The 27,550-nt window shown below is 42.1% G+C and overlaps 1 protein-coding gene across 3 annotated transcripts in view; it reads left to right on the top strand.

Annotated features, from left to right (window-relative positions):
• Positions 1 to 27,550, top strand: part of SLC22A23 (solute carrier family 22 member 23) — a 110,980-nt gene that overhangs the window by 47,368 nt on the left and 36,062 nt on the right. The gene's annotated exons all lie outside the window — the stretch shown is intronic.

The following is a 27,550-nucleotide window of genomic DNA, read 5'->3' as shown; positions in this document are numbered from 1 at the left end:
AGCTCATCTGAAGCAATAACTGGAAAATAAAGCCACACAGAGAGACGTAAAATATGCTGATTCAGGGATAAGAAATTCTTATTTGGAGCATTCAGGTTGCGATAGTATTTTTGGCTTCCTTCATTTTTGATAAATTCATTTATATTCAGTGATGCTTCTTGGCAGTATCTTGATTTCCACTCTGCAGGAGAAACTGATTCTTAACCAGAAAAATACAGTGGAGGAGGGGGAGCAGGAAGGTGTAGGTAGATGTACAAATAAAGTGTGAATGGCTTTCTGCAAAGGGGAAGACTATCATCCAGGGCCTACAGTGGAAGCCACTGTTCTGTATATTATATGTAGCATGGGAGACATTGCAGAGACTTCATGTGAAACTGGGAAAGCAAGTGCACATTCCTTTCCCCAAAATTATTGTCCCTATCTACCTCTTCTGAGAAAATATGCCTGACTCTGTCAATAACTAAATAGTTATCTTCATCATCCTGTGTTGCTGCAGCTCTGAAGTACTCTAGTTTTGGAGGATGACCTCCTGTTTGTGTCCTTTGAACATCTTTCTGGTCTTTCTGCATTTTCACATTGTCTTGTGTCCTGGGACAATACTCTAGTTGGTTGCTCTAGTCTGGTCCACTTCTTGTATCTTTCAAGTCACAGGAGGCTTCATTTACCTCTGTTCACTATCTGTGAGTTCAGGCACTTCTTTATCTAATGTAGTTTTGGCTTCTTGCTCTTAGTTTGTCTTCCAGCTAATCTGAAAATGCTCTGGTTTTCTGTCACTTTTAGCTCTTCTACACAGGAGTCCATAACTGTTCATGGCCCAAAGGAATGGGGTGAAAGAGAAGTGTCTGAATCCTCAGTGCTTGTGGCTGCATCCAGCAGGGCCACAAGCATCCCTCTGTGGATGTAGGGCTGTGACACTGTGACTGAAGACATGTATTTTCTACCAGGATCTAAATTGTTTATGTCTTTTTCCTCTTGTAGGAGGATAATGTTCTTGACTGTAGTGTCACTCAGATCTTCTCTTTTAAAGCAAGAATCAGTGGGATTTGACCAAACTGTTGTAGTTTCGCTTAATTTCTACCTGTTATTTGGGTTTATTCTATTCCTCCTTCAGAAAAACTGAGATGAGCTTCTGAGGGAAGACTCATCTCAAACATAAAGCCTTTCCTTAAGTTTATGGGCTTTTCATATGGACTGTCATTCAGAAGAGCAAACTTTTTTCTCCCTTTTTTTTTTTACCTTCCTTCAGTCCAACCTGTAATCCAAGATTACATGGGCAGGTTGACTGTGGGAACAGTTAATAGCTTTTATTCTTGTAACTTTAAAATTTACAGTGTTATTACAGTAGAGGTGACGTGCTAGCCTGTAAGCAGTGATCTGATGGGGTGTGTGAAATCCCTCACTCCCTGCAGCTTGGGCACTCTTTGGCGAGTACAAGAGCCATCTGAAGGAAAAGGGTGCAGACTGGCAGGTTGCTTCATGCAAACCTGAGGTGCACATAAACTGCAGTTTCTTCATGTTCAGGGTGAGATTCTCTGCCCAAGTTTTTGCATATGAGGAGGACAACTAGCTCTGGATGAAAACTGAGAGGCATCAGCAAACTCTAATCTTCAATTCTATTTACTTGCAAATGAGAAAGAAAAAACTCTTTAAAAACCCCACAACAACCCAAACAAGCAAAAAGAAACCCTACAAAAACACAGAAAAGCTTCCTAAACAGAGATTCCCGCTCCGTGTGGGTTGGCTGTGTGTTTGTGGGTTTTTTCCTTGTTGCTGCAATATATATTTCTCTCTGTTTATTGTCACAGTTTGTCTTGTGAAAGACCAGCAAGTTGCATACTGAGCCTCTGTTATTTAACAGAATTTCCCATGTCTTTTTTATTAGTATCATCATGTGCCTGTGAACAGGGAGGTGACACATCGGAATATGTGAAGTAAAAGTAACTGCAGTGAAATCAGATAATTGACAGTAAGGTGGGAGTGCAGGGAAGACAGATTGCTTGGCTGCCAGCTTGACAAAGTATGTTAGTTCACTGGAGTTTTCTTTTGTTTTATTTGTTCTTGATTTTGATTCCCTGTTTGAGCTCTTTTTCCACCTGAAGTGTTCATTATTTATGTAAGGCAGCACTGTTATTCCTTCAGGGTAAATGCTTATAGCTGCTTGTACCAGTAGAAGGACTGGGCCTGATAGAATTGATGCAGAAATACAGATACCAGACTGGATTTGTCTAGTGCAATAGGTTCTCCATACTCTTTTGGGTATTGTCACACCCAAGTTACTGCAAAGACACTGCTTCTCCAGTGTGTTATTGTAAGGTGTTTTCTCTAAGCTGCTTCTCAGGTGCTGAGTGAAATCCAGTTTGCTGGCTTATCTGTACCACTAAGCCTTTGGAAAGAATGGGAGAATACTTTGTTTCGCTTTCATTTTGCCCTGTGCCAGACAGAACTGATAGACTGTGACCATATTGAACAAACCCTGTGGAAGGCAGAGAACCCCTGCAGAACTGGGGAGGAAAAAAGAATTCCTCCTGGTGTTGTGTTTGCAGTGCTAAGAGTGTTGAGCAAACATGTTTGCAGAGATTTAGCAGTTTGCAAGTAGTAATGTAAAGCGTTGTTTTTTTGTTTTTTTGGTTTTTTCCACGCATTAAGTACTGCATAACTGAAACTTTGTTAAATTGTTGAACTAATTTATATATGCCTCTCAAAAGCAGGGGTCAAGCTTTCTTGGCACAGGCAAACATTCAACACTTCTTTTTATTTAATCCAAACAATCATTCCTGCTGTCAGCCAAATTGCCCATATCATTTCATGTTCTGTGCTGCCAACACATTCTCCCTTCTCCATAGTACATATGATCTCATATTGTGCATAATAACTCCAGATTTTTTTCTGAAATATCAAACCAACTTGACCTGAAGGGAAAACAATTTTCTTTTTGCTATATTGAAGCTTTCTATACATTTTCTATATTAACTGATTCTATACTCTTAGGATAAAATCTGCCAGTAGAAAACAAGTAGAGAATGTAAGAGAAGAGTCATGAGCAGCTTATGGTAACTGCTAGGACTAGGTGGACATCAGAGCGTAATATCCACCTTTGCTGTACCAAGGCTAAATTATGGGTATTTTTAATGGGTTGGTAGCTAATTTTAGCAGCACAGCTCTTCAACTAAACTTTTTCAAGTGGTTCTCTCAGGCGAGTTTTACAGCTTACTTAAGTTGGTGACAGAGTAAATTAGTGTTAATCAGAATCAAGCCATTTTAAATGCTCTGACAGGTCTCCATGTGCCAAGAAGGGCAGAGCACTCATTCCTGAAGGTGTGACAGCTCCCACAAAAGCAATGAGCATTTCCTCTAGCAGTATCCTTTCTCTGGCTTTGTAGTTTAAAAGCAGCTTTGTAACTTGTATTCTGTGGCTGCGTCAGGTGGAGACTTGCCTTGTAAAGTAAATATCCTGAATGAAGCCTTGCTGTATGCTTCTACCACAGGCCACAGTCAAAAACAGTACTCCAAATTTTGCAATTTTGCCTTAAATTTTCTGTGTCTCTAGGCCAAGGTGCTTGTTGTTCCATTTAACTTAACTTTTAAAAAACTTTTTATCCTAAGAAAAATCAACTCATGTAGCCCATTAAGTCACAGTGTATCCCCCTGCTTGCCCCACTACTTTCTTCTTTACCCTGTGTCTGCATCACTTTTGAGCCTGTTGGCCAGATTCAGCCACACAAAATCAAGACAAAATCCTCAAGGTTTTTCCTCAGGGTGGGGGAAGGACCTGGCACAGTTCAGGCTTTGTTAGTGGTACAGGTAGCTTCTTTGGTCAGCAGAAGCCATGCAGAGAGAAGACTAGTACTAGAGGACCAGCACAGTTAGAAAGAAGATGCCTGCCTTCTTCTAAGCCCTGACTTGGAGTGGAAGCTGGTCTTACAGACATGACAACGTGGGCTGCCCCAAGTACCACATATACCATGGTGAATCATGAATCCCTTCTGAGGATTTGGTTCAGCCTCCTTTATTTACAAGGATCTCTGCCAGCAACACACCACAAACTTGGCATGCAGCTCCTCCTCGTTACCTTGGCCTTCTTTCTGGAGCCAGGCTTGACAACTGGGGAGGTCAGAAGGAGAAATCAAAGAGGAGGTTCATCTGGAATCAGGGAGGTCAGCAGACCTACAGAGCAAGATATATTAGCCCAACTTTGTGGTTTGTTTCAGGGCAATACCATCCCACCAACTTTAACACTCTTGGCATTTGACACCTTCAGAGGCTCTCAGCTTCAGCTGAAGGGCAGGAGGAGGCATTTGCATGTGCTTTAGAAGTAGCTAGCTAAATAGGTAAAAGCTCATGAGGCATTTAAGCTTTGCTCACCATTGCCAAGTTTCCACATGTTTGGAACATTGAGTGCTCCTGTAAACAAGATCTCAGCCCATGCCCTCCTCCTGTGTAGGTGGCCATTGAGGTTTCACTTAGAACCCTGTACATGCCTGTGTGTAACCAAGGCAATGACTGACCTAATGACTCTGTGGACTGGACCCTAATGATCAAGCCTTGTTACATGGCCGACAAGGCTGCAAAATGCTTGTACAGGTAGCTTCTTTGGTCAGCAGAAGCCATGCAGAGAGAAGACTAGTACTAGAGGACCAGCACAGTTAGAAAGAAGATGCCTGCCTTCTTCTAAGCCCTAACTTGGAGTGGAAGCTGGTCTTACAGACATGACAACGTGGGCTGCCCCAAGTACCACATATACCATGGTGAATCATTAATCCCTTCTGAGGATTTGGTTCAGCCTCCTTTATTTACAAGGATCTCTGCCAGCAACACACCACAAACTTGGCATGCAGCTCCTCCTCGTTACCTTGGCCTTCTTTCTGGAGCCAGGCTTGACAACTGGGGAGGTCAGAAGGAGAAATCAAAGAGGAGGTTCATCTGGAATCAGGGAGGTCAGCAGACCTACAGAGCAAGATATATTAGCCCAACTTTGTGGTTTGTTTCAGGGCAATACCATCCCACCAACTTTAACACTCTTGGCATTTGACACCTTCAGAGGCTCTCAGCTTCAGCTGAAGGGCAGGAGGAGGCATTTGCATGTGCTTTAGAAGTAGCTAGCTAAATAGGTAAAAGCTCATGAGGCATTTAAGCTTTGCTCACCATTGCCAAGTTTCCACATGTTTGGAACATTGAGTGCTCCTGTAAACAAGATCTCAGCCCATGCCCTCCTCCTGTGTAGGTGGCCATTGAGGTTTCACTTAGAACCCTGTACATGCCTGTGTGTAACCAAGGCAATGACTGACCTAATGACTCTGTGGACTAATGATCAAGCCTTGTTACATGGCTGACAAGTGTCTCTGAGCTTCCTGGACAAACTGCTCTGATGTGAAATACTTCCTGCTCCTGGAGCAGAGGAGTCCCCTAAAGGCAGCTGAATAAAAGAAGTAGCACAGCCTGGAGATGAAAGGAAGTGGCCTCTCCTTTTAGGTTAAATAAGTAGGTGTAAAGCTCTGAGGCTGGTGGCTGTTCTGACTTGTTTTGAACGAGACTGAAACCCATGCTGGGCAGGACTTGGAGTACCTGGCTCGTATGAAGGCTTCTGGAGGTTTGGTGAGTGGTGCAGGTGGAGGTAACTGCTGGTCAGAGGTGGCTGGTGCCTGTTGAAAAAATACATCCAAGCTGAGTTGAGCCAGGGGCAGCACAGCAGCCACAGTGAGGTGTCTCCATCCTCCAAGCAAAGACCATTGTCTGACAGGACTCCACATTTTTCCTGCCTGAGCAGGCTGTTTGTGAGGATATGTAATCTCTGGACTTCCCCTTAAACAAGAGGATGTGAAGAATGAAGAATGTGTCGTGATCTGAACTGAGCTGAATTTATGTGTCTGGCAGTAAGACTCTCTGTTAGGAAATGGAATGGATCTGCTTAGGGATATATTTAGAGGGAGACTGTAGTGAACCCACATGCAAGTGAATTTAAATTTTATTTAATGTATTTAAATATGTTTTTCTAATCTCTCTGAGAAAAGTGTAAGTTGCTCTATAAATGCATTTTAACTGTTAGTTTGTTTTTGTGTGGGTTTATATGTGCGCTGTCAATTTTTGACCCTGAGATATGAGCCTGGTTTTGGGGTTTTTTTCCTTTAATGCACATTTAAAGCTTCATACAGAGTTGTTTCTGAACATTGTCTTTCTTATATCTCCAAACAAAAAAAAGTCAAAGAAGTGAAATAAACAGCCCCCCTCACTCCCCTCTCCAAACTAATTGAGGGACAGCTTTTCTAGTGTTAAAAAATTTTAGGAGTTGTAGTAGCTGCCCCAAAGCTGCACAGTACTTAGTCTCAACAAAACTCACATCAGTAAAATATAGTTACAGTGGACCAGAATATTAAGGTTATGAGTTTATGATTCAATAAATCTGGATTTAAGATGGCTTTTGTGGGATCAGAGGCACTCTGCAACCATGTGGGCTTGATAGGTTTATTCAGGACAATTTCACTCTGACAAATCTCTTTTGCCTGCACTAGAACATATGAAGTCCATTTTAATTTTAGTAATATCCAACCTCCTCCCTAGAAGATGATTTTGATCCATTCTCATTCATCTACCACTGTGACTCTGCCTGTCAGACATTGCTGTCCTGCCTTGGACAATATTGTTCAAACCTGACCAGCACCAAACTTGGCTGGCTGGTGTAAGAGAACCATGAGTGGTTTTGCATACTTGACTGTGATGTTGATGCTTTTTAATTTTTTTTTAACTTAGGCCTAAGACTAAGGCTTTGCTGGCTGTATGAAGCAAGGTCTAAAGCTTCACTTGATTGGTTTTTAACATGGCTGGTGACAACCATCAACATCTGAGCCAGAAAACCTTCTTTTGTCTGTAATGAAAGGATGGCCAGAGCAGTTTTAAAATGGAAAGGTCTTGAATGTTTTGTGTGTCAACCAGAATTCAAGAAGAAGTTGGTGGGAAAGGGAGGAAATGAAGTAGGCAGAGTGCTTTGTGTAATACCCAAAATTGCAGTGTCTGCTAGTCAGTGTATGAGGTGGTTCCTGCTCCTCCAAAATCCCAATTTTGTAGCTTAAAGTAAACAAGGTATTTAGTATGCAGAAAGTCAGGAATTTGGCTATAGATTTTATATTCTTGCCTTCAGACAGCAAGGCTGAAACTTTAAGGTAAAGTCAGAATTTCATTATTTAAGATGCTTTTCGGGAGGAAGTAGGTGGTCACTGGCTGGTAGTAATTCAAATGTGTTGACTTGTAATTAAATATGGTTGTCACATTCATTTGGCACTATTCCTGGAGAACTGGGTGGGTGCATGCTGGATGTGTGCATGTGCTCACTGGAGTAGTTGTAGGGCTCAGCTTACACTTGCTCAGATCCCTGATTAATGGTTGTTTTCCCTTGTGGTCTTTGCCAAGATGAGCTTGGATGGAAAATGGAATTAAAAAGCACTTCATTTAAAGACTAATTATTAGTGAAACAAAAGCTTGTTCAAATGATCTTCTCTTTGAGCAAAATAGAAGTTTACCAAAATATGGTTTTGCTCTTTCAAGTTAACATGCCATTAAACAAAGGAAGCATTGTGGTTTTTTGTTCTGGTCATCATGTCCTTCAGAATCGAGATAGAGTAGATAACACAGTGGATACCGGACGGAAGAGAAGCATAAGCTTTCCACATCCTGAAACTTCCCAATTCCCATAGCTTGCTTTCATTGGCAAGTTCAAAGCTCATAGAATATGTTAATTTAAGACAACTTATATTTTCAAACTGTGCTTTGGCCATTTGGGAGAAAGTTTAGCTTCCAGGAACTGAGTTAGACCTTCTGGAAACTCTTGTTTCAGTGCATTGGTCTATGGCTTTTGCAAGCTCAGTGTCTGCCTTGCTTGAAATCCTTGAGAAGCAAACAATTGTTTCCTTGAACAGTGTTTTGGATTAATATAGTTTTAATTTTTTTAGAATTAATTTAATTTATGGTAAGGGTATTGTTTTTCAAATATAGAATTAAAACTATTTTATTTAGAGACTCAGAGCTGATATAATTCCAGTGTAAATAGAGCTGATATAATTCCAATTTAAAAGTGCAGAAAATTGTGGTTTGTATTTAAAGGGTTCCCACTCACTTCCTAAACCCCCACCCACCCCAGCAGCTCTTGTCTTTGCTTGTTAAGCTTTTCTGAAAATAAGAATCAGCCAGCTGTCATACCTGAACTATCTCCAGATGAAAAGCCACACACTTGAAAGAGTTTTCTAGAAAGGAAGACTAGCCCTACATATTGCAGTGCAGTATTGGAGATAAAAAGTAAGTGGCAGGGGGGTACGTCTGAAATTAAGGTGAGGTTTTCTTGGGCTGTCTGGTATCTCTTCAGTGCACTTAACTTGTCAGCAGGTTAAAACTGAAGCCTGTCATCAGCTGCTGCTTGGAGCATCACTCACCCCATCTTGGGAATGCCCGGGTCACCTCAGAGTGTTCGAGAGCAGCAACAAAAATGTCATTCAATGTATTTGACTTTCTAAATTTACCTGTGTACTTTATCTGACTCTGGGCTGTGCGGTGGTTCTTGCATCGGGGAAGGCTATTTGAGTGGTGTTTGCAGGGAGATTGGCACAAATCCTCTGTCAGGAGTTTGGGAATGAGAAAGGTCAGCATTTATCTGGGTGGGTGGGTAGGTTAGTGTGTGCCCAGTGGGGAGAGGAGAAGCAGTAGTTTAAGAAGAAACTATAAAAATATTTGATTTTATGTATTGAATTTCTCCAGGGGAAAAAACCCAAGTGGCCTCAGTCTTAAGTGTTGTTCCCATTCTTTAACTGTTCCTTGATTTTAGTTTTGTTGTTTTAATTTTTCTTTTGAGATGTCTGAATGACATTGCCAAGTCAAAGGTCACCAGCTTACTTCAGTGCACTTTAGGATTTCAGCAAGCTTTAGACACGATTTAAAAGCATCTGCATCAAAGTCTACCTTGAAGATGCAATATAGTAGAAAGTGTTCTCAGGTGATGGAAACAACTTAGCCATATCTATAAAAAACTGGTACAAAGGATACTAAGTCTGTACCAGAAGTAAGGAATGTCTGGGGTGTATGGAATTTGGCTGTGGGAAGGGGTTGGGTGCCAGGCTGCTTGGGATGTAGTTCTTTTAGAAGAGAGAACCAGGATCTCTGAAAAATTATGCTTCCTTTTGCTCACTCCATATCTTTCTAGTCAGTGTACAGACCTGATATGCTGCCTGGTTTTGGAAATAAGCAGAACTGCACCAATGAAATAGGCAAATATTGTTTGCTAGTATCTCCAAGGAAGTGAAATATCTTAATTCCTTGACATCACCACTTGTGCTCCATGATTTCCCATGCAGAATACATCTTCCATCTTTTTCCTGAGAAAGAAATTACTGTTCTCCAAATTCTCACTTCTTCGGTCACTTGCATTTATGTGCTTATGATATGTAAGGGAGGAAGATCTTACTCTTTGAAAGAGCTATCCCAGAGGAGACTGGCCTCTCTCAAAGAGGCATCTGATGGTGCCTGCTGAAGCATTTGCAATGCATGCAATGGCAAGGCTAGATTTGGGAAAAAACACCATCAAGCATCTAACACAGAAGCAAATAGGAAGAGGGAAAGAGGGCAGGTCAGGCGTCTTGTTTTGGGGAATTATTTGTTAAGACTCAGATCTATGCCTTTGGATTAGGAGCAGATTTGGCCCATGACACTAAGTCTGTGACACCACAGATTGGTATGCCTTTGTTTTCTAATATAAGATACAGCAATCTGCTGTGTTGCCAGCATTGTAACTGTATTAAGAAGTTATTTCTCTCTTGCCTCTCTTTGTTTCATTCCAAAGATGTTAAGCCCTTAGTGTTCCAGGCTGTTACGTTCACTCCAACAGACGTTCGCATTTGGAGCTCGTACTGCTCTTTGTAGTGAGCTTCTCATGGGGAATGCGGTCACAGACAACTTAGTTTTTTCAGCCATGGCTTTGCTTTTTTCTAATCCTATATAAAGTGCATTAAATCTTGGGCTTTGGATCTTCATACCCTTCAGTGTAACTTATTATAGGGATCAGTTGGTTCAAGGAGTAGTATGTGAGGGAAATGCTGGTAATAATTAGACTTCTGTGGTTTCTTTTATGAAGTGCTTCATCTAAAAAGCACTTCTATATCTATATACAATCTATAGCACTTGCAGACATCACTAGTTATCTTAAAGCATTATGGAAACCAGACCTTACTCACCCCATCTCATCTACATTTGCACATGGATTTGGGAATTCAGTGCTTTGGTTCCTCACCTGACAAGGAATGTGATGAGGATCATATTTCATGAACATAAGTTACTCCTCTGCTATGCCTGTGGTGCTTCGGTGACAAACATCATTCCCCAGGGCTGCACCAGCAGCAGTCTTTCTGACATAACAGCTTGCTGTTTAGACAATAGTGACATGTGGTGTGGCAGGGTTAGCGCCAGATTTGGGCTTTTGTTTTCCTCTTTATATTTCAAGAAAGTGCCTCTGGTTGCTGCCATCCCTGCTCCCCCTGTTCCATCTCCTGCTCCCACTCTTGTGATGTGCACTGCTCCCCACATGGCCTCCAGCATTGTCCAGGTGTCAAAGCAGCCCCAAGATCTGGGGCAGGATGAGAGCCCTGAGTGGGTTGGCATTTGTGCAAATACACAAAACCTCCTGTGCTAGAGTGATGCATGGCCGTGCACGGCTTCTTCCAGGCAACCTGTGCCAGATCTAACGTGCACAAGGTGTTCTCAGATATTTGCATTTGCAGAAAGGTCTGCCACCCCCTTGCTGGAGACTGCCCACTGCTGCTCTTACTTATCACTGCTTAAAGCTTGCAGTAGTTTTGTGTTTGTTTTTATTAAGAAAACACAGCAGCAAAACCAACCTAACAAAATCCCCTCTTTAATGCCAAAACAATTTTCTGTTCTCACTGCAAAAAAAATTTGAAAGAGGAGAGAAGTTCACTTAAGTGTAAGAACTGCAGTCCATTTTCCAGAAAAGGGGATCAAATAGTCTGTGTCCCAGCAGCAAACAGCACCGTGTTAATCACACCCCAGAGAATTTTGCAGTTAGCTGTTTTCAAACATGTTTTTAATTAATACAATATCTTAGTTCTGTTGAATTCAGAATGAAATCGTGTCTCAAATATCGCCTGTTGCTCTCAACTTCTAGCCATCTGAACTTTAGAAAACTTGTTTCAGCTGTTGTTGGGCCCAACTTGTGAATCTTTAGGAGACTGGATATTTTTAATTACCTGGTTTTTGGAGAGCACAATATAAGTCAGCTGCATTCTGATGCTTACTGATACTGAAGCATGTGTACTTTCCCCTTCTTCTGAAGCATTATAGATTGTTTCCAAAATCCACTGACCAGTTGTAGTTGCCCTACTTGAGTCAGCAAAGTCAGGACATGAAGATGAAATACTCTTTCCTCAGCCTACCACCTTTCTGGCAAAACCCAGACTACTTCATAGTGAAGGTGTGTTACAAGCTGCATTCATAGCTAGGTAAATTCACCATCTCATTTCAGATAATGAAGTTCTTTTCTTTTTAATTTCTTTTTTTCTCTTTTTTTTTCTTTTTTTTTTTTCGTTTGCGTTTTTTTGGAATCTGCTATTGTGAGCTGGAAAGGAAGCATTGCAGTGGATTTGTACACAGTTGCTCTACCCTGTCCCAGGAGCTGGCAGCCCCTAAGCAAAAGGACTGATGCATATTTTGAGAGTCAGTAGTTTTTCTCTTGGGCTCCTTTGGTGATAGTGGAAGTGTGGATAAATATTAAGTGACTGCATCTGCTGCAGCACATAGTCATTAAGTGGTTTATGTGTGAAACCATAAAGAAGGAAGGGGTTGGAACAGAGACACTTTCTCCTGTTTGATTTGAAATACCTGGTGCTGAGTGATATAAACAAGAGAAACGTGTTCTTAGGGTGGTTGGAGATACACTGTGTTCTTGTTTTAATTAAGCCTTGTCTGTTGCACTTGGTGATGCCTGCAGTGGTACAAATGTCTGTTTGGCTCCTTTAACATCCAACATGTTTTGTGAAGCAGAAATAGTGTGGTCAGTCACTAAGTGGAAGCATAACTGAGGCATTGGGTCCAGGTCCTTGTTTTACAGGCTGCAGGAGTGGTTTTAATGTAAGACTCCTTCTGGGCATGCTTTCGTTAGCTGAAAATGTTTGCAGATGCTGTGATCATATAGGTCCTTCAATATCAAAAATCATGCCCAAAGACACAAGTTAGGTGTCTTGTTACCTCATGTTTTATTTTTGCAATTAAAAAAAAATTAAATTCAGATATCTTTATAATTACAACTTCCTATCTGTCTCTGAAATAAATTGTGCCTTCTTTGAGTGTTTCTAGGAGGTTCATGAATAATTGGCTACTGTGTAAAAGGAAAGATCCTTGTAAGAGGCAATTGAATGTGATATATAAAAATTAATGGTTAGGCTTAGAGCTTTAAATGTGATATAAATATTTTTAATATTTAGACATGAAGATGTCCTTATAGCAACAATTTCAAACATTGTTATTTATTTTGCATGCCTCTCAATAAATTGCTTCCCAAAAAATGAAATTTAGAGTTTGTGTATTTAGGACCTTTCGTACTTGACTGCAAGGACCCTTGTTCTATTATTTGTGATTAAGTAAGAGAGAGCAAGCCTAGATTTGGGGTTTTTTTTTTTCTTCCTCCTTAATATTTTTCCCTCTTTTATCCTTGTGCAGGCATTTGTTCAAATTGAAAAGTCAGCTCTTAGTCTTTGTGCCTTCTAGGAAGGAAGAGTGTGCAATGATTTTTAAAATAGAAAATATTTTACATCTGTTGCTTTTATAGTTGGTTTTATATGTTAGCTACTGATAAGCCAGTAATAAATCAGTGCAAGCCCTGCACGCCTACGCTTTTCCTTCTTTGAACACAGCTTGGATATTTTTTGCTCCTTGCTCTCTTCTGTGTGGTGAACTGCACAGGGAGTTTTCCTGTGTTGCAGAAGGATTTGGAAATGAAGTTGCTGCCACACATCAGATCTTAATCTTCCTTACTGTTTGCAGAGGATTCTGTGCCAGTCAGCTGCGTCAATATTAAAACCAAGCTATGCTGCCTAAAACCTATCAAAGCCTCCAATTTCTCATATCTGGAGTTCCAAAATCGGCTATAAGTTGAGTCCTCTGAAAGGGAGGAAGGCCACAAGTGACAAGGCTCAGGCATCTCCAGCCTGCCAGTTAACTGGCAGCCTGGGGCAAGGCAGGGGCTGATGATTTGCCTTGTTCCATTTTTGTTTACCAGTGTTTGTCTTCTCCTTTTAGGGGCTGGCATACCTCCTTCTGCCAGTCATGAGTGAACATATTAATGTGGTTAAGTTGTCCCTGGGTGGTGGTGGTATTGTTGTTATTGTATTGATGTGTTGTTCTCAATTCTACACCCCCCAAAAATTCAGGATTTTCTTTCTGCTTTGATTTTTGGTTATGTGATTATGCAGAAACTTTGCTGGTGATACCAGACCAGCAATGGAGATGGCAGCCTGACAGTAACTAGATCCAAAATTCTGTCTTTCAACTCCTTGGCCCTTCTGTATGCATTTGTTCCCATTTCAAAGGTGGCCTGCCTTTAGTTTGACTTTATTTTAATCAAAAATAGAAAATATTTTACATCTGTTGCTTTTATAGTTGGTTTTATATGTTAGCTACTGATAAGCCAGTAATAAATCAGTGCAAGCCCTGCACGCCTACGCTTTTCCTTCTTTGAACACAGCTTGGATATTTTTTGCTCCTTGCTCTCTTCTGTGTGGTGAACTGCACAGGGAGTTTTCCTGTGTTGCAGAAGGATTTGGAAATGAAGTTGCTGCCACACATCAGATCTTAATCTTCCTTACTGTTTGCAGAGGATTCTGTGCCAGTCAGCTGCGTCAATATTAAAACCAAGCTATGCTGCCTAAAACCTATCAAAGCCTCCAATTTCTCATATCTGGAGTTCCAAAATCGGCTATAAGTTGAGTCCTCTGAAAGGGAGGAAGGCCACAAGTGACAAGGCTCAGGCATCTCCAGTCTGCCAGTGAACTGGGCTGCCAGCCTGGGGCAAGGCAGGGGCTGATGATTTGCCTTGTTCCATTTTTGTTTACCAGTGTTTGTCTTCTCCTTTTAGGGGCTGGCATACCTCCTTCTGCCAGTCATGAGTGAATATATTAATGTGGTTAAGTTGTCCCTGGGTGGTGGTGGTATTGTTGTTATTGTATTGATGTGTTGTTCTCAATTCTACACCCCCCAAAAATTCAGGATTTTCCTTCTCCTTTGATTTTTGGTTATGTGATTATGCAGAAACTTTGCTGGTGATACCAGACCAGCAATGGAGATGGCAGCCTGACAGTAACTAGATCCAAAATTCTGTCTTTCAACTCCTTGGCCCTTCTGTATCCATTTGTTCCCATTTCAAAGGTGGCCTGCCTTTAGTTTGACTTTATTTTAATCAAATGCGTGTGAGTACAAGGCTGTGTTGTGCATGTGTTATTTATAGCCCTACAGCAGTCAGGTGCAAAGTGATCTAAGCAACAGCTCCTGGTCAGGTTAAAAGAAAAACCACCTCAGGATGAAGGTTATACAAATAACTCTGTGTAGGCAAAGGTACAGGTGTGTGATGTCTGGATTTTGGGGTGAGGGAAACTCATTAGTGGTAGTGAAACTGTTGGAGGCTGGTTGTGTGTTGTTGGAGCATCCATCCACTGTATTTACTGGCAATTTACCCTCGGGCAGTGAATGCTAGAAAATACAAGCAGGGAGGTGAGGCAGGGCAGTGAGCTCTATCTACTGTATGACAACACATCCCGGTGCCCTGGGAGCTGAGTCTCCTGCTGCAGAGTGAAAGAGAGGGCAAAGCTAATTAACTGCTTTGCAATTTTTTTCTTCATGAAAAGGTATTTTTTTATTTCACCACCAATGCACTGGTTCTGCACAATGAGTGCAAGAGGCAGAGTAAGCAAAATAACAGGACCCTTCCCTGCTTCTCCTCTGGGATAAGGTGGTACCTGTGCCCTCTCCTGGCACCGTGCTGAGATTGGATGCAAAGCTGGGCAGCTTCTGTGTGCCTTGGGCTGCTCCCACATTTGTGATTTCTGATGCAGATAACTGCACCTCACTCATCTGGAGCAAGTCAGGGTGTTAAGTCACCCAGCCTTTGTGAATGTCTGACATTTCCTCTCCTTTGGGCAAGAGCTGGAAAGGAAGCTGGTTTATTTAGAAAAGAGGTTTTTTTGTTTACTTCTGTCTATTCATACTCTTGGTAGAAAAGGTATTCCTGCTTCCGTGTGAAACATCTGGCTAAATTATAAATGTGAGGAAGTGGCTGAAGAAATGGCTTAACTGAATTGAGTTTTTTTTGTTGTTGTTAATTTTATAGCTCTGATTTCTAAAGTCTGTATTTCATTGTGGCATAGCCAAATATAGCCTCATATTGCCGTTAAAATAAGCAAATAGTGATAATAACAGAAGGCCCCATTCTTAAAAACCTGAGCTTAAATCTGGTGTTCTGCATTTGAGGCGGGCAACACTGAAGGAAGTTTCTTCCCCATGCAAAGCCCTCAGGAGCCACCTGGAGCAAACCAAGTGCTCAGTGGTTCCAGCCTGAATTCCAAGTTTTCCAGTTCCTCTGGCTGTGGCCCACTGTTTTTAGATGAGAAAACAGTGATTAAACTTTCCCTGCGTCTGGGAATGTCAAGTGGACAGGGATGTGTAAAGAGACCTGTTTTCTGTCCAGTGCTGGGCAGCCTTGTGGAGCAGATTTCTCTAGGGATCTGGAGAAATTCTAATTTTGATTAGAAACATCACTCAGCAGGATGGGAAAGCAGTTTTTGTCTTCTCTGCTTCTGTAAATATATACAAATGTAAGTGAACACCAATTTTATTTTTTCAAATTATGTGTTCACAGACCTTGTTTCAGCAAAAACAGATCTTTAAGATTTAGTTATGCTTACTTCCCATGTAACCCGGAATACATTTGGGATATAGTTCTTTAGCTGCTAACTTGGTAAAATCTGGATATAAGCTACAAGGTGGTTTTCCTAATTGGACTGTGCAACTTGTTCCATAGGTTTGTAGCCTGAAATCAGTTCCTCCTTGTTCCCACAAGCGTTTGAGAAAGTAGTTTGTAAGCTTGTGGTGTGAATGGTCTGGCAAAGGGCTCTGCCCTCCTTTCCTGGGGATGCTTTGCCCTTGAGCCATGTGTATGGTGCTGCTCTGGAGTCGTGGAGAGGGTTTCCTGTTCTGTTGGATGTGTGGTTACCTGGCCTGGGAAATACTCAAGCCCCTGCGACATCCCTGAGTTGTTTATGCCAGGAGGAACACATGCCCACAGCGTGCTCGGGTTTGCTGTGTGCCTGCAGGTACAGGGACCTGCCCTGGGAGGCGGTGGTGTCTGAGCCCTGCGTGGGGGTGCTGAGGATCACACCCAGAACAGGAGGATCAGCCACAAAGGCTTTTTTCCTCCCATCTTTCAGCATTTTTTCTCATGGATAGGAATTTTCATGTAGTTTCCCACGTTCCTTTATGTGGTTGAATACCGTTAGGAAGCAAACCGGTGTTTGAGTTGAAAATTGTATCTCACCTCCTGTACTTTTCCAGTACAGCCCTTTTTTATTCCCTTACTGGCTCTGCAGGAAGATACAAAGGAAAATTTGGAAACAGTAACTGAATTATTTCTGTTGTGTCAAGCAATGGAATGATTTATTCAAAGCTGAGTGTGGGAAGGAAATCTGATATGATGAGCCAGGGGCACTCCTTCTGTTAGCTATCTCTCTCCCCTCTCATGACCATAATCTTCTTTCTGTCATTCTCTCTCACTCTCCCACCTTCTAAACATTTTTTTTCTCTTGCTACAAAAGGGTGGTAAATATAGGAGGTTTTTTTGAAGTACCTGAAACTGTTCTCTTAGCAGGGATGATCTAACACCACACACGATGCAACCCTTGCATAGGAAACAGCACATCAGATTCGTGTTGCCATTTATGTACTATAAGCAAACAAAACATGGATGCACAAATAAAAATACAAATAATAGAGAAACTGCTTGCAGTGTGCATTTGTTTTCAAAGTCAGTAGGAAAACTTACTGCAGAGAGAACCTCCCTAAGGTCCTCTGACCTTAAGAATACAGCTTGACTGTCCCTAGGCAAGGTGAAGTCTACACCAGGCTCTGCTGGGTGGTCTCCTGGACAGCATTACCTCTAGGCACAGCTCTTATCTTTGGCTTTGCACCACCACAGGTACAACACTGCACCACTTAACAGCAGCTTGCATTTCATACAGAAAATCACATAGAGAAATAGTTAGGTGCTGCTTAGAGAAGGTTAGGAGTCATTCATTTCTCAAGGTGTGGGTATGGGCATATATCTTCACAATTTTAGCCGTAGCTGTGATGTGTACAAAGTCTACTGCTGTTGTAATCGAAACAAGTGAAATCCGCTTTCATGAATTGCAGCTGGATTCTTTCCAGGGAGCTTGGTTTCCTTTTAATGTTGTGCTATTAATTAGCCCAGCAATTCATTCTAGTTTTATTTGGAACAACTCGGCAAGTGTTGCCGTATTTGAACTCTTCTCTAAGTGGCAGGAGTTTTCTTGGAAGAGATCTTTCACGGCAGAAAAGCGGACATACCCATGTGAGGATGGCTTCTACTCAGGAAGATCCCAGCCTACTTGCCAGCTTCCATAGAAGGAAGATGTGAAAAAACATTGTCTTTCTCTTTTTCACTTTCACGGCAGAAAAGCGGACATACCCATGTGAGGATGGCTTCTACTCAGGAAGATCCATCTATTCCCAGCCTACTTGCCAGCTTCCAGGGAAGGAAGATGTGAAGAAACATTGTCTTTCACTTTTCCTAAGTTATTGCAAAGCAATAGGAGGCTTTCCATCCATTCAGCAAAAACATTTATTGCTTACCAGGGTTTTAACAAGATACGACTATTTGAAACTGGTGAAGCTACATATTCATCTTGGCTGTGAGAAACTCTCAGATAAACTCACACATTTTTCAGGGTTGATTCTGATCTTGGAAGAGATCTTTCACGGCAGAAAAGCGGACATACCCATGTGAGGATGGCTTCTACTCAGGAAGATCCATCTATTCCCAGCCTACTTGCCAGCTTCCAGGGAAGGAAGATGTGAAGAAACATTGTCTTTCACTTTTCCTAAGTTATTGCAAAGCAATAGGAGGCTTTCCATCCATTCAGCAAAAACATTTATTGCTTACCACGGTTTTAACAAGATACTATTATTTGAAACTGATGAAGCTACATATTCATCTTCGCTGTGAGAAACTCTCAAACTCAAACATTTTTCAGGGTTGATTCTGGATAAACTTTGAATCCCAGTGGATGTTTCTGGGTGGTCTGGTTTGCTATTGCACAGACATCTTTAGCACAGCAATTTACATGCAAATATGAGATGCTGGAGGCATTATAATGCCAATTCCCTTTTTATTGTTCTTTACTGTCTAATCAGGTTTCACCAAATCAAAGACTTCTGGTACTTAACAGGGAAAAAACTTTCACAAAATCTTTGGTATTTTTAAAGATAGCAAGGAAGAAATTAAAGCTTTGGCAATGCTAAGGTCCTTTTGTGTTGTAAGGGATGGTATGTTCCACTGTGCTCACCTCTGTGTGTGTGCACCTGCAGGAGCTAACCTGCTGAGTTACTCTTGGCTTGAAGAGATGTACTTGGAGAGGGCTGGAAAGGGAATGCTCTTTCCCTAACCAGTTTTGTGCACCATCACTGAGCCCATTGGATCACACTCTGAGCTGCAGGACTGCTCACAAACCAGCCATGAGCAGACCCCACCGTACAGAGCACTCTGTGTGTGCAGAGTGGTGGAAAGTGTTCTCTGCAGCACAGGGATCATGCATTTAACATAAGGAATAAAAGCCTGTAACCAGATACTGAAGACTTGATTTGGAATGAAATATAGAATTCTCATTGCTTTAGGAAGCAGGTTTTCTCGCATGGTTGGATGTTGTGAAAAACGCCAATCACTTGTTTTTGAAATTTTAAAAGTTTAATAGTAATAAAATGGCTATAAAAATAGTACTATAATTAGAGTAATAAAATTTGAACAATTAAGATTAGGACAATATGAGACAATAAAAACAAAGAGATACGGACATCCGGGTACTTTTTTCTGGGCAAGACAAGCCCGAAAAAGGACCCCTGTTAACCCTTAAAAAGGGTTAACCCTTTTTAACAAAAAGAGGATTAACTCTTAAAAACAATCTCCTGTTGCATATTCATACACCTCATACATGATGATAAGTTCCATTCAAACACAGGATTCTGTCTGGTCACTGTCAACTTCTTCCACTTAATCCTCATGCTGTCTTCTGTCTGAGTGAGGTGGGAAGAAGTTAGTTTTCTGCTGATAAGGGAGCAATAAATTCCCTTTCTCTGAAAAGATTTAGGTGTCCTGTGGCTTCTATCTGGTGTGACTTCTTTCTTAAACAAATATCTTACACAGCATAGTTTCTATTTTAACATTATGTTATAACCTAAAACTATATTTAAGAAAATTAATACAGCATAACTTTCTAACATACGCATACAATATCCATTTTAATACTTTAGAAAAGCCAACCATAAAATACACATTTTTCACAGATATCATATCTTTTTCATTTTAAAATCAATTGACCAAAAGGAAATCTTCACTGGTCTTTCTTCTTTTTTCCCTAGAATATATTTTTTCTTTCCTTATGGAAATGTTACTTGGAAGATAAAAGCTCATTGGGAAATGGAAGAGGAAAAAAAAAATCTGTACTACTTCTAACTGTGCACCATCTACTTGTATATCAGGAGACGTTTTCTCACCATCTATGCATTACCACAGCCTCATTTTTCTCTTTGTATCCTTATGGGCTTAAAATTAGAGGAGATCTGAGCAGGGGTTGTCCTGCCTGTTCTTATTCAGGCACAGTGGCTGTGTGCAGGGTTTGGCATGGCTCTCTGTTGTTGGGTGGGTGTCCCAATTCTGTCTGCCTGCCTTTGCCTTCCCCAGACCTGTGTCAGGGTTAATGCTGAGCTTTGGAGCCAGAGAATTATTAATGCAAAAGTCACCCCTTATTCTGAGTGGCACTCCTTGTCCAGTGAACGCTTGTGCTGCTTAGAGCACCCAGAGCACAGCAGCTCATTGGCTCTGCATCCCCGCAGTTCCCCTTTCACAGTGCTCATTAAATATCTATCCAGAGTGCGTGGCATAAATCTTTAAAAACGAGGCTGCCCTGGGGGCCAAATGTGTGACAGCCCTTCACAAAGAGGCTCGCTAATTGCTTTGGATTAAATCGCCTGCACTTCTGCTGGCCCTCGGTGCTGCTCCGACGTGGCTGATGCCACCTGAGCAATTCAGGTCCCCTGAGATGGGATGGGTTATTCAGGGCATCACCCTAATTTCCACTGATTGCTTCTGGCATCACAGGGGGAGCAGGGGAGGAACAGGAGCTAAGGGCTTTTGCCTTTGCAGTTGTATCTGCATTATATCCATAAAAATTGTATCCAGTTATATCAATAAATATGTGTGTATATTTATATCTATGCACACATGTATGGGGTTACAACTGTATTTATGGGAGTTTAATAAACAGCACCCAATGTTTGCTCAGACTCTGTATGTAGTCCCATGCAGGGCTTGTTATGGAGTTGACACAAGTGAAAGGAGAAAGGTGCTTTTTGGGGGTTGTGCCTCTGCATGTGAGCTGCTTTAGACAAGCTGTCTCACTTTGATCTGAGGGAGGGGGTGCAGGGCAGGCAAAGCTTTATTATGACCTAAAAACCACCAAGTACATTTCGTGGTCCTCCATTTAGTTTTCTTCCATGCTTGTCTCTTCTGTTTGATAAGCCAGGCTGCAACCAACTCAAGTCTCCCGTGTCAAATTCTTGTTAGCAATATGCAGTTCTGCAGACAATGTGCTCAAATCCAGGGCTCAGTGCATCTATTTACTCATCCAACAGCACGATGGTAATGCTGAAAAAATCCTCCTTGGAGGAGCACCTCATGTGGGATCAGTGCTTGCAGAGAGAGGGGCTGCCCTGCTGTCTCAGTGAGATGGGAAGCATTTAATAGACCTGAAACAAGGTGTTAGCTGTTATTTCTTTGTTCCTCCTTCTTTGAGGACCATCATCCATCTGGAGGTTACAAACTGAGCTTTTGAAACAGCTGCTGTTGGAATATTGTTTGCCAGTTGATAAATTAGGAGAAGTGCAGATTTCCAGCTATTGAATTTCTTCTCTGTTCTTATTTTAAGTAGCTACAATATTGTTAAAAATTCACTAACAAATACAGATGCAGATCCCTTTCAACTAAAGCATCAAAGAAAATGAGCTCCTCTGATACATCTCACATCAGTTTTTGTTTCAGCTCCTCTCATACAACACTCCTGTCAAAAAGATGTCAATAATGATTTAGATCCTGCTAAGAGAAAAGGCAACAGCTGTTGTGAACAGCAGAGGTGTTAGGTTTGCAAAACATTGCTGTGACCAATTGTGCATTTCCTTTAGAGAGAGCCACCTTTTCAGAAAAAGAAAGAGTCCCATATATTTCTGTGCAATCTCCGTTTTTTTTCAGAAATAATCAAATATTTATATGGGTTTGAAGACTATCTTTAGGGGGTAGGAAATTTTAGACTGGAGGTGGGGGAGAATTTTTTTATAGATATCAGTTAACATACATAAAAACATACGTCATGGTAAAGCTTTTTAATCACTTTTTAATTGCATTTAAATTAAGCCATCTTTATACTGAAATTAGTATGTTCTCTATCTACCCATTTCTCATGCTCCTTGTCACTGCTCTTTAGGTTTCCAGGGGCATTCTCCTTGAGTTGTTTCAGAATGCTGTTATTCACATCCACAAACTGTCACCAAAAGTCAGTGTTGGCTGGGAGCTGCAGAGATGCTGCTGCTGCTTTCCTCTGGAAGTAGGATACATGGCAACTGCAGCACCTCAAATGTGATTTAACATTTCTTTGGGTTTATTACTTTGTATATGGCAGGCAGCATGGTGTATTAAAGGTCTCTTATGCAGTCAGCCATCTGTTTTGTAAGATGCTGTTTGTCTTGTGCAATGTAAAACTTGGCAAATGCACATGCCATGGGATGAACAGAGGAATGACACATGCTTCTTTCCCTGCCACTGATGCTCCCTGGGTGACAGCTTGCATGCAGGGTATGGTTGCAGACATCTCTGCATGCCACACACTGGTCAGGCAGCTTCTGCTCAGAGTCTCCTGTCCCTGCAGGAGCTGAGGTCAGCCTTGCTCTGCCCTGCTCTGCTGCATATACATTATGCCTGGGAAGTCCACAGCTTCTGCAGCCGAGATAATGAGGGTTGAGTAAACACCCTGCATTGAATCCAACCTGGCTCCGTGCTATGGTCCAAACCCTCCACCTGTAGGTAGCTACAGGCTGTCTCCAGCTCCTAAAATACCCTGATGTAGTGGAGCAGTACCAGGCCTGAAATAGGGATTCTCAGGCCTGAAATGTTACTCATTTGTGCCTTACAGGAGCAAGTCAGGCATGTGGAAAGTAAAAAGAGGGAAGGTTACACCTTGTTTTTTAGTTGGATTTTGCATGAGAGGTGTAGCTATATTTACTTTTTTCATGCTATGCCTCTCTGTGAGGCTCCACAGTGGATCTAAAGGGTATTTTGCCTGGCATCAGTTTTGGCACTGTCCTGGTCTTTGCATATCAAAAGGTCATCTGAATTCATTTTGATAAGAAAGAATTCTGTTCTGATTAGATATTTCCCTATCAAGATAGCTCCATAGAGTAGATCCAGGCAATCTATTGAGGTCAGAAATTAAGTGTGCTGCTGCACATGTGGTGAGGTGTCGTGCTGGCTGCCTGCCCTGGTGCCAGCCTGACAGCTCCGTCAGCTCGGCTTATGTCAGTGCTCAGAGGACTGATTTGACACATATTAAATGTGTTAATTAAATGGTGGGCTAGCATCTGTTTAAAAGAACTCTCACCAAATTGATGGTGTGTAGAAAAGTACCTTTGAAGGAGCACCTGTGTCAGTTCACAGGTGTATTTTGGAATAACTTCTGTCCTGATGTGCAGTTAGGGTAGAATAACACTATTACTTGGCCATTGGAGGTTCAGTCTATTACTGTTCTGTTTTCTTGGCAGTGGATTGGATTTCTCCAGAGAGGAAATTAGATTTTTCCTTCCCTTTCACTCTGTCTCTGTCCTGTGCTTACATCAATTGGTGGTTGTCTGTGCACTGCAGTGTGTGTGATAACCTTTACTTCCACAAGTTACTTCATTTGCTGTTCCCTAATAAACTGTATTTACACGTGATGCTTCCTTCTGGTGACAGCAAAGGCAATCAAGATGATGTGCTCCTTGTCTAAATTCATGCAGGAGTGAGTGTTGGCTTAGCCTGGGCCATTTCAGCCATTTCACTGAATCAGAAGTGTATGTAGCCCATGGGTAGAGCTTGCAGCTCTTAGAAGTTTGTGTCTAGTAACCAAGGGGAAATTTGTGTATATAAGCAGATATGTTGGATTTTATTTTCCTGTCCCCCTAGCAGCCAGCTGCAAACTTGTCTGGGAGTTATTGATAGTTTTTGCTGCAATTTTATCTGGTCAGCTAGCCAAAAGCTAGCCTGGGGGCCGTGTTATTCTAGGAGAATCCAGTGAGATGATTTGTTTACAGCAGAGGGCAAATCCCACAGAGAGTGTTGGAGGAAGACAAGGTCCCAGAGGTTTGAGAGAGCTTGGTGGGAATTAGGAAACACAGCAGCAGCAGGGACAGGGTCACCTCCCAGCAGTCTTCAAGATCACTGTGACGGAGGTGGCAGAGCTCATCGTGCCAAAAGCGTGACCTCAGGGAGCACAGAGGTGGTGGGACGTGCTAGAGGTGCTGAACAGCTTGGGAAACTAAATACTCTTCAAGGTTTTTTCCTTTCCTTTTGTGCTCTGATGAAAAGCAGAGTCCAAATGCAAAATTCTTTCTCAAGGTCACATCCTGCGCTTGACTTTTGGCTGAGCAGAGCGACTGCTGGGGCTGAGGCAAACACAGCCTTGGTTCTGTAGGCTGTTACTGCCACTGGGAATTTCTGGGGTCCCACATTTCACACCTAAAGCTATGTTGCCAGAGAATCCTTCTCAAATTATGAGTGTTTTTTATCTGAGTCTCATTTTTTCCCTCCCTTTTGAAGAAGAGGAACATCTCAGAGGGGTGCTAAGATGGAAGGAGTTAAAAGTATGGGGTGTGCAGTAATATGGGGGAAACTGACAGAAACTGGGGGGTTTTGTTGAGGTTTTTCTTATATGCAACTGTGAGCATTTTTTAATGTGCAACTGTGAGCATGAATCTAGAATCAGAATGTCTCCTTGGGGTTTTTTTTGCACAAGGCAGTGAATGCTGTTGGCCAGCAGGTGCTTTGTCTTGGCCATTTTCTCCAAGGGATACTCCTATATAATTACAGTCTTGGTGGCTTACAGATGGAAACTGGGCAGGGAGACAACACTGGAAAGGCACAAAAAGCTGCTACCTTGTGGTTTCAGATGGAGCTAAAACTTGGGCTGCAGAAGAAGAATTGCTTTGTGTTTTGGGTCTGGAGATGGGTGAGTGAATGCTAGAGAGTTGTTCAAGCAGTGCCATGTAGCCTCTTTTCCTCTTGATATGCTATTTGCAAATGACTTAACTTCTTTATTTTTTTTTAAATGGAAGTATTTGCCTTTCATCCTTGAGCAAATATTCTGAGAATAAATGTCAGCCTTCTAAGAAAAATGAGAGGGTTTCTGAAATCTGAAACAGATTGTTGCCAGTGTGCAAGTGCAAGATGGAGTGAGAAAGGACAGGATGTGGATCTTAGTCCCTCCATGGCAGTGACAGCTTGCCTGGTGGGATTTGGAGGAGGTGGGCTATGTAGGGCCATGCTCTGTGGCTACATGAGCTGATGCTAACCAGTGACACTGCAGTTTACCCTGGTGTCCTGTCTGTGTGTTTCTAGACTGCTCCTTCTGCTGCAGGTGGAGAGGATGGGAGAGAAAAAACAGTTGGAAAGGGGAGAGGACGGCATTTCGGATATCAGGCTGTGACACACTTATGGTGGTTTTATCTCACTTTCCCATCTTTTCAGAAGAGGTTGCCTGAAAATCTTTTGTAAAGGATACCAGCCCAGTTTGTTGATCCCAGTGCCAGGGAGAGAAGCTGTTAGCAAAGACATTTTGCCCTTTCCGATGTAAAGTCCTAGTACCTCTTGTCACCAGTGCCTGCTCCATTGGCACAGTTTTGCTGTTGTGTGACCTGTGGTTTTACCATGCCTCTCTGCTGATGCCCAGTGACCTCCTGCACAAGGCAGTGGGGCTGAGCCCAGGGTGCTGCAGAGCTTCTTCAGCAGCTCCTTCACTCACACCCCAGCCAGCCTGAGTGCTCGTGGGCATAACACGAGTGGCGCAGGACCAGGTTTCCACATTTCCCAGCCAGAGGTGGGACACTGTGCATGTCTCATGTGTTCAGTGCTCTGGGGTGGCCATAGGGCCCAGGTCTGGGTCACACCTGCGGTAAGACAGCTGCCCTCAGGCTGGGAGCGGTTTTGCCTTAGGGGTTGTCTGGGTCCAGCTTGTTTGTGCCCTGTTGCTGAGTGCCTATTGACTGTGAGAGAGTCTGTCCCATGTGTCCTGAGCATGCCTGATCTCACTGCCCGAGTGCTGCAGGACGGTTTTCCATGCAGGTTTCAGCTTGCCCATAGGATCACTTGCCTGGGCCTTAGGGAAATTGGGTCTCTGAGCTGGATCTGCTGCTCTGACTGAGCTGCATAGAGTGGGAATGCTGGGCAAGGAAGCAAAATCCTTCATATGCATGTCTCCTTGCCCACACAAAATTTTCCAAATGGAGCAAATGCATGTATCTGGGAGTTTTTGGTATTGATGATAATTTCCATGTGTACGACGAGGGTTTGCTCCGTGTTCCATAAAGTAATTGAGATGGAAACTTTTTCACTGATTCAGGGAGCTAGAGCTTGCTTGTTCGATTTGCCATGGGTGGGTAAAGCTGATCTCAGTCTTGTAGTGGTTTTATCTGAGTTGGTGTTTTTGTCATGTGAACTGGGTGGAAATTGTTGCAGCCGCAGAGGCCTCGTGCCTGGGTGCATGGAGGCTGCAGTGGGAGCACCAGCTGGGTGTCTGTCCTGCTGCTGGGGCGAGGCTGCTGCACGGGGTGGCTTTGCTGCAGACAGGGGAAAGGGTTCACTGACGGATGCTTGCTAAAAACTGCAGTGCTGAATCTTTTATCATATAAAATTGAAACCAGATATGTCGGAAAGTCAGTAGGCTGTCCTCGTATGTGAAGCATTTCAACAGAAATGTGGTATTTCATATGCTGCTGGTGTTGCTTAAAAGTCACAATCACCCAGCTAGAGCAGGGATTATTTTCTTGTCATCTCCAGCTTTTTTAGAGAAAAGGGCAGAAACTGATCATATGCATGTGATAATCCAGAGACGAAAACAGATGCTAAACAATCTCTGAAGCGATTTTCTTTCTCTACATTGAATAACTGCTGCTTGCAGAGTTTTTTACTGTGCACCAGTGACTTAATAAAATATACTTTTATTATTTGGTCACTGCTTCCTGACTTTATATAAAAGTTGATATCTCGATTATTTTTATTTTTACCTGATACTAACCTGAGCAATGCAATTGAAATGCTAAAGCCTTACATTTCTAATGCAGACTTCCTGTTTCTATAGCAACAAAACTCGACCTTGTACTTAATGAAGGAATATTGGAGTCTGAGTACTTTAAGGTTTAGAAAAACAAACAGAAGCACTTTATATTTGGAGATTAGAGAAATAAAACGGAAGTGACCTCTTTGCATAGAACAACAAAAAATTCCTAGGCTTGGGATGCTTCATTAGTAAGAATGAAACCATATTAATGTCATAAGGAGCTCTGGGTTTTAATCTTTTTTACCAAATTAAAATGTAAAAGCCTTTTATAGCATGTGAGAGTCTTTGAGAGCTTTTTCTCCCCTTTTCGTTTCCAAAGCTGCTGTGTTTGTGGTTAGGCTAATGAAAATTTGGGCTCCCTGACAACAGATACAGTTTCCTTTCTTATTGGCAAAAATCCATTGGTAGTTTTTGTGTTGGCTGAAAAGAAAGGGAACAAAATGTGTGGTGTTTAATCCTACATTTGATATACAAGCTAGTTCCTGGTCAGTTACTTTAAATCTGTGTTACAGTGATAAATGCAAACTGCAGGTTAGAGAGTGAATGAAGGAGCAGCTGTCATCTCTTCCTATTTTCTTAGAGCTTTTCAGTTAAATTTTTAATAACCATTAAATTCTCATTTAAAACCACCGCAGGAAACACCCCATAGAAAAGCAACAATGCTGACAGCAACATATCACAAATGTTTACAGGCCTCTTTCTGTGTCAGCATTCCAATAAGTGCTACACAACATTTGTGGCAGGTTTATTGAGCTAAAGTATTAGTCTGTGCAAGTGAATGTGGGCAAATGGGAAATATGATATAGAGGCTTCTATTACAATCTCACTGGTGAAAAAATTTCCACAAGCCAGTCCCATTGTTGTGCTTGCTA

Source organism: Passer montanus, unplaced genomic scaffold (genome assembly GCF_014805655.1).
Source record: "Passer montanus isolate IOZ18808 unplaced genomic scaffold, ASM1480565v1 scaffold26, whole genome shotgun sequence".
Lineage (NCBI taxonomy): Eukaryota > Metazoa > Chordata > Aves > Passeriformes > Passeridae > Passer > Passer montanus.
The sequence above is the reverse complement of the archived record's forward strand: the minus strand, read 5'-3'. Positions and strand labels throughout refer to the sequence as shown.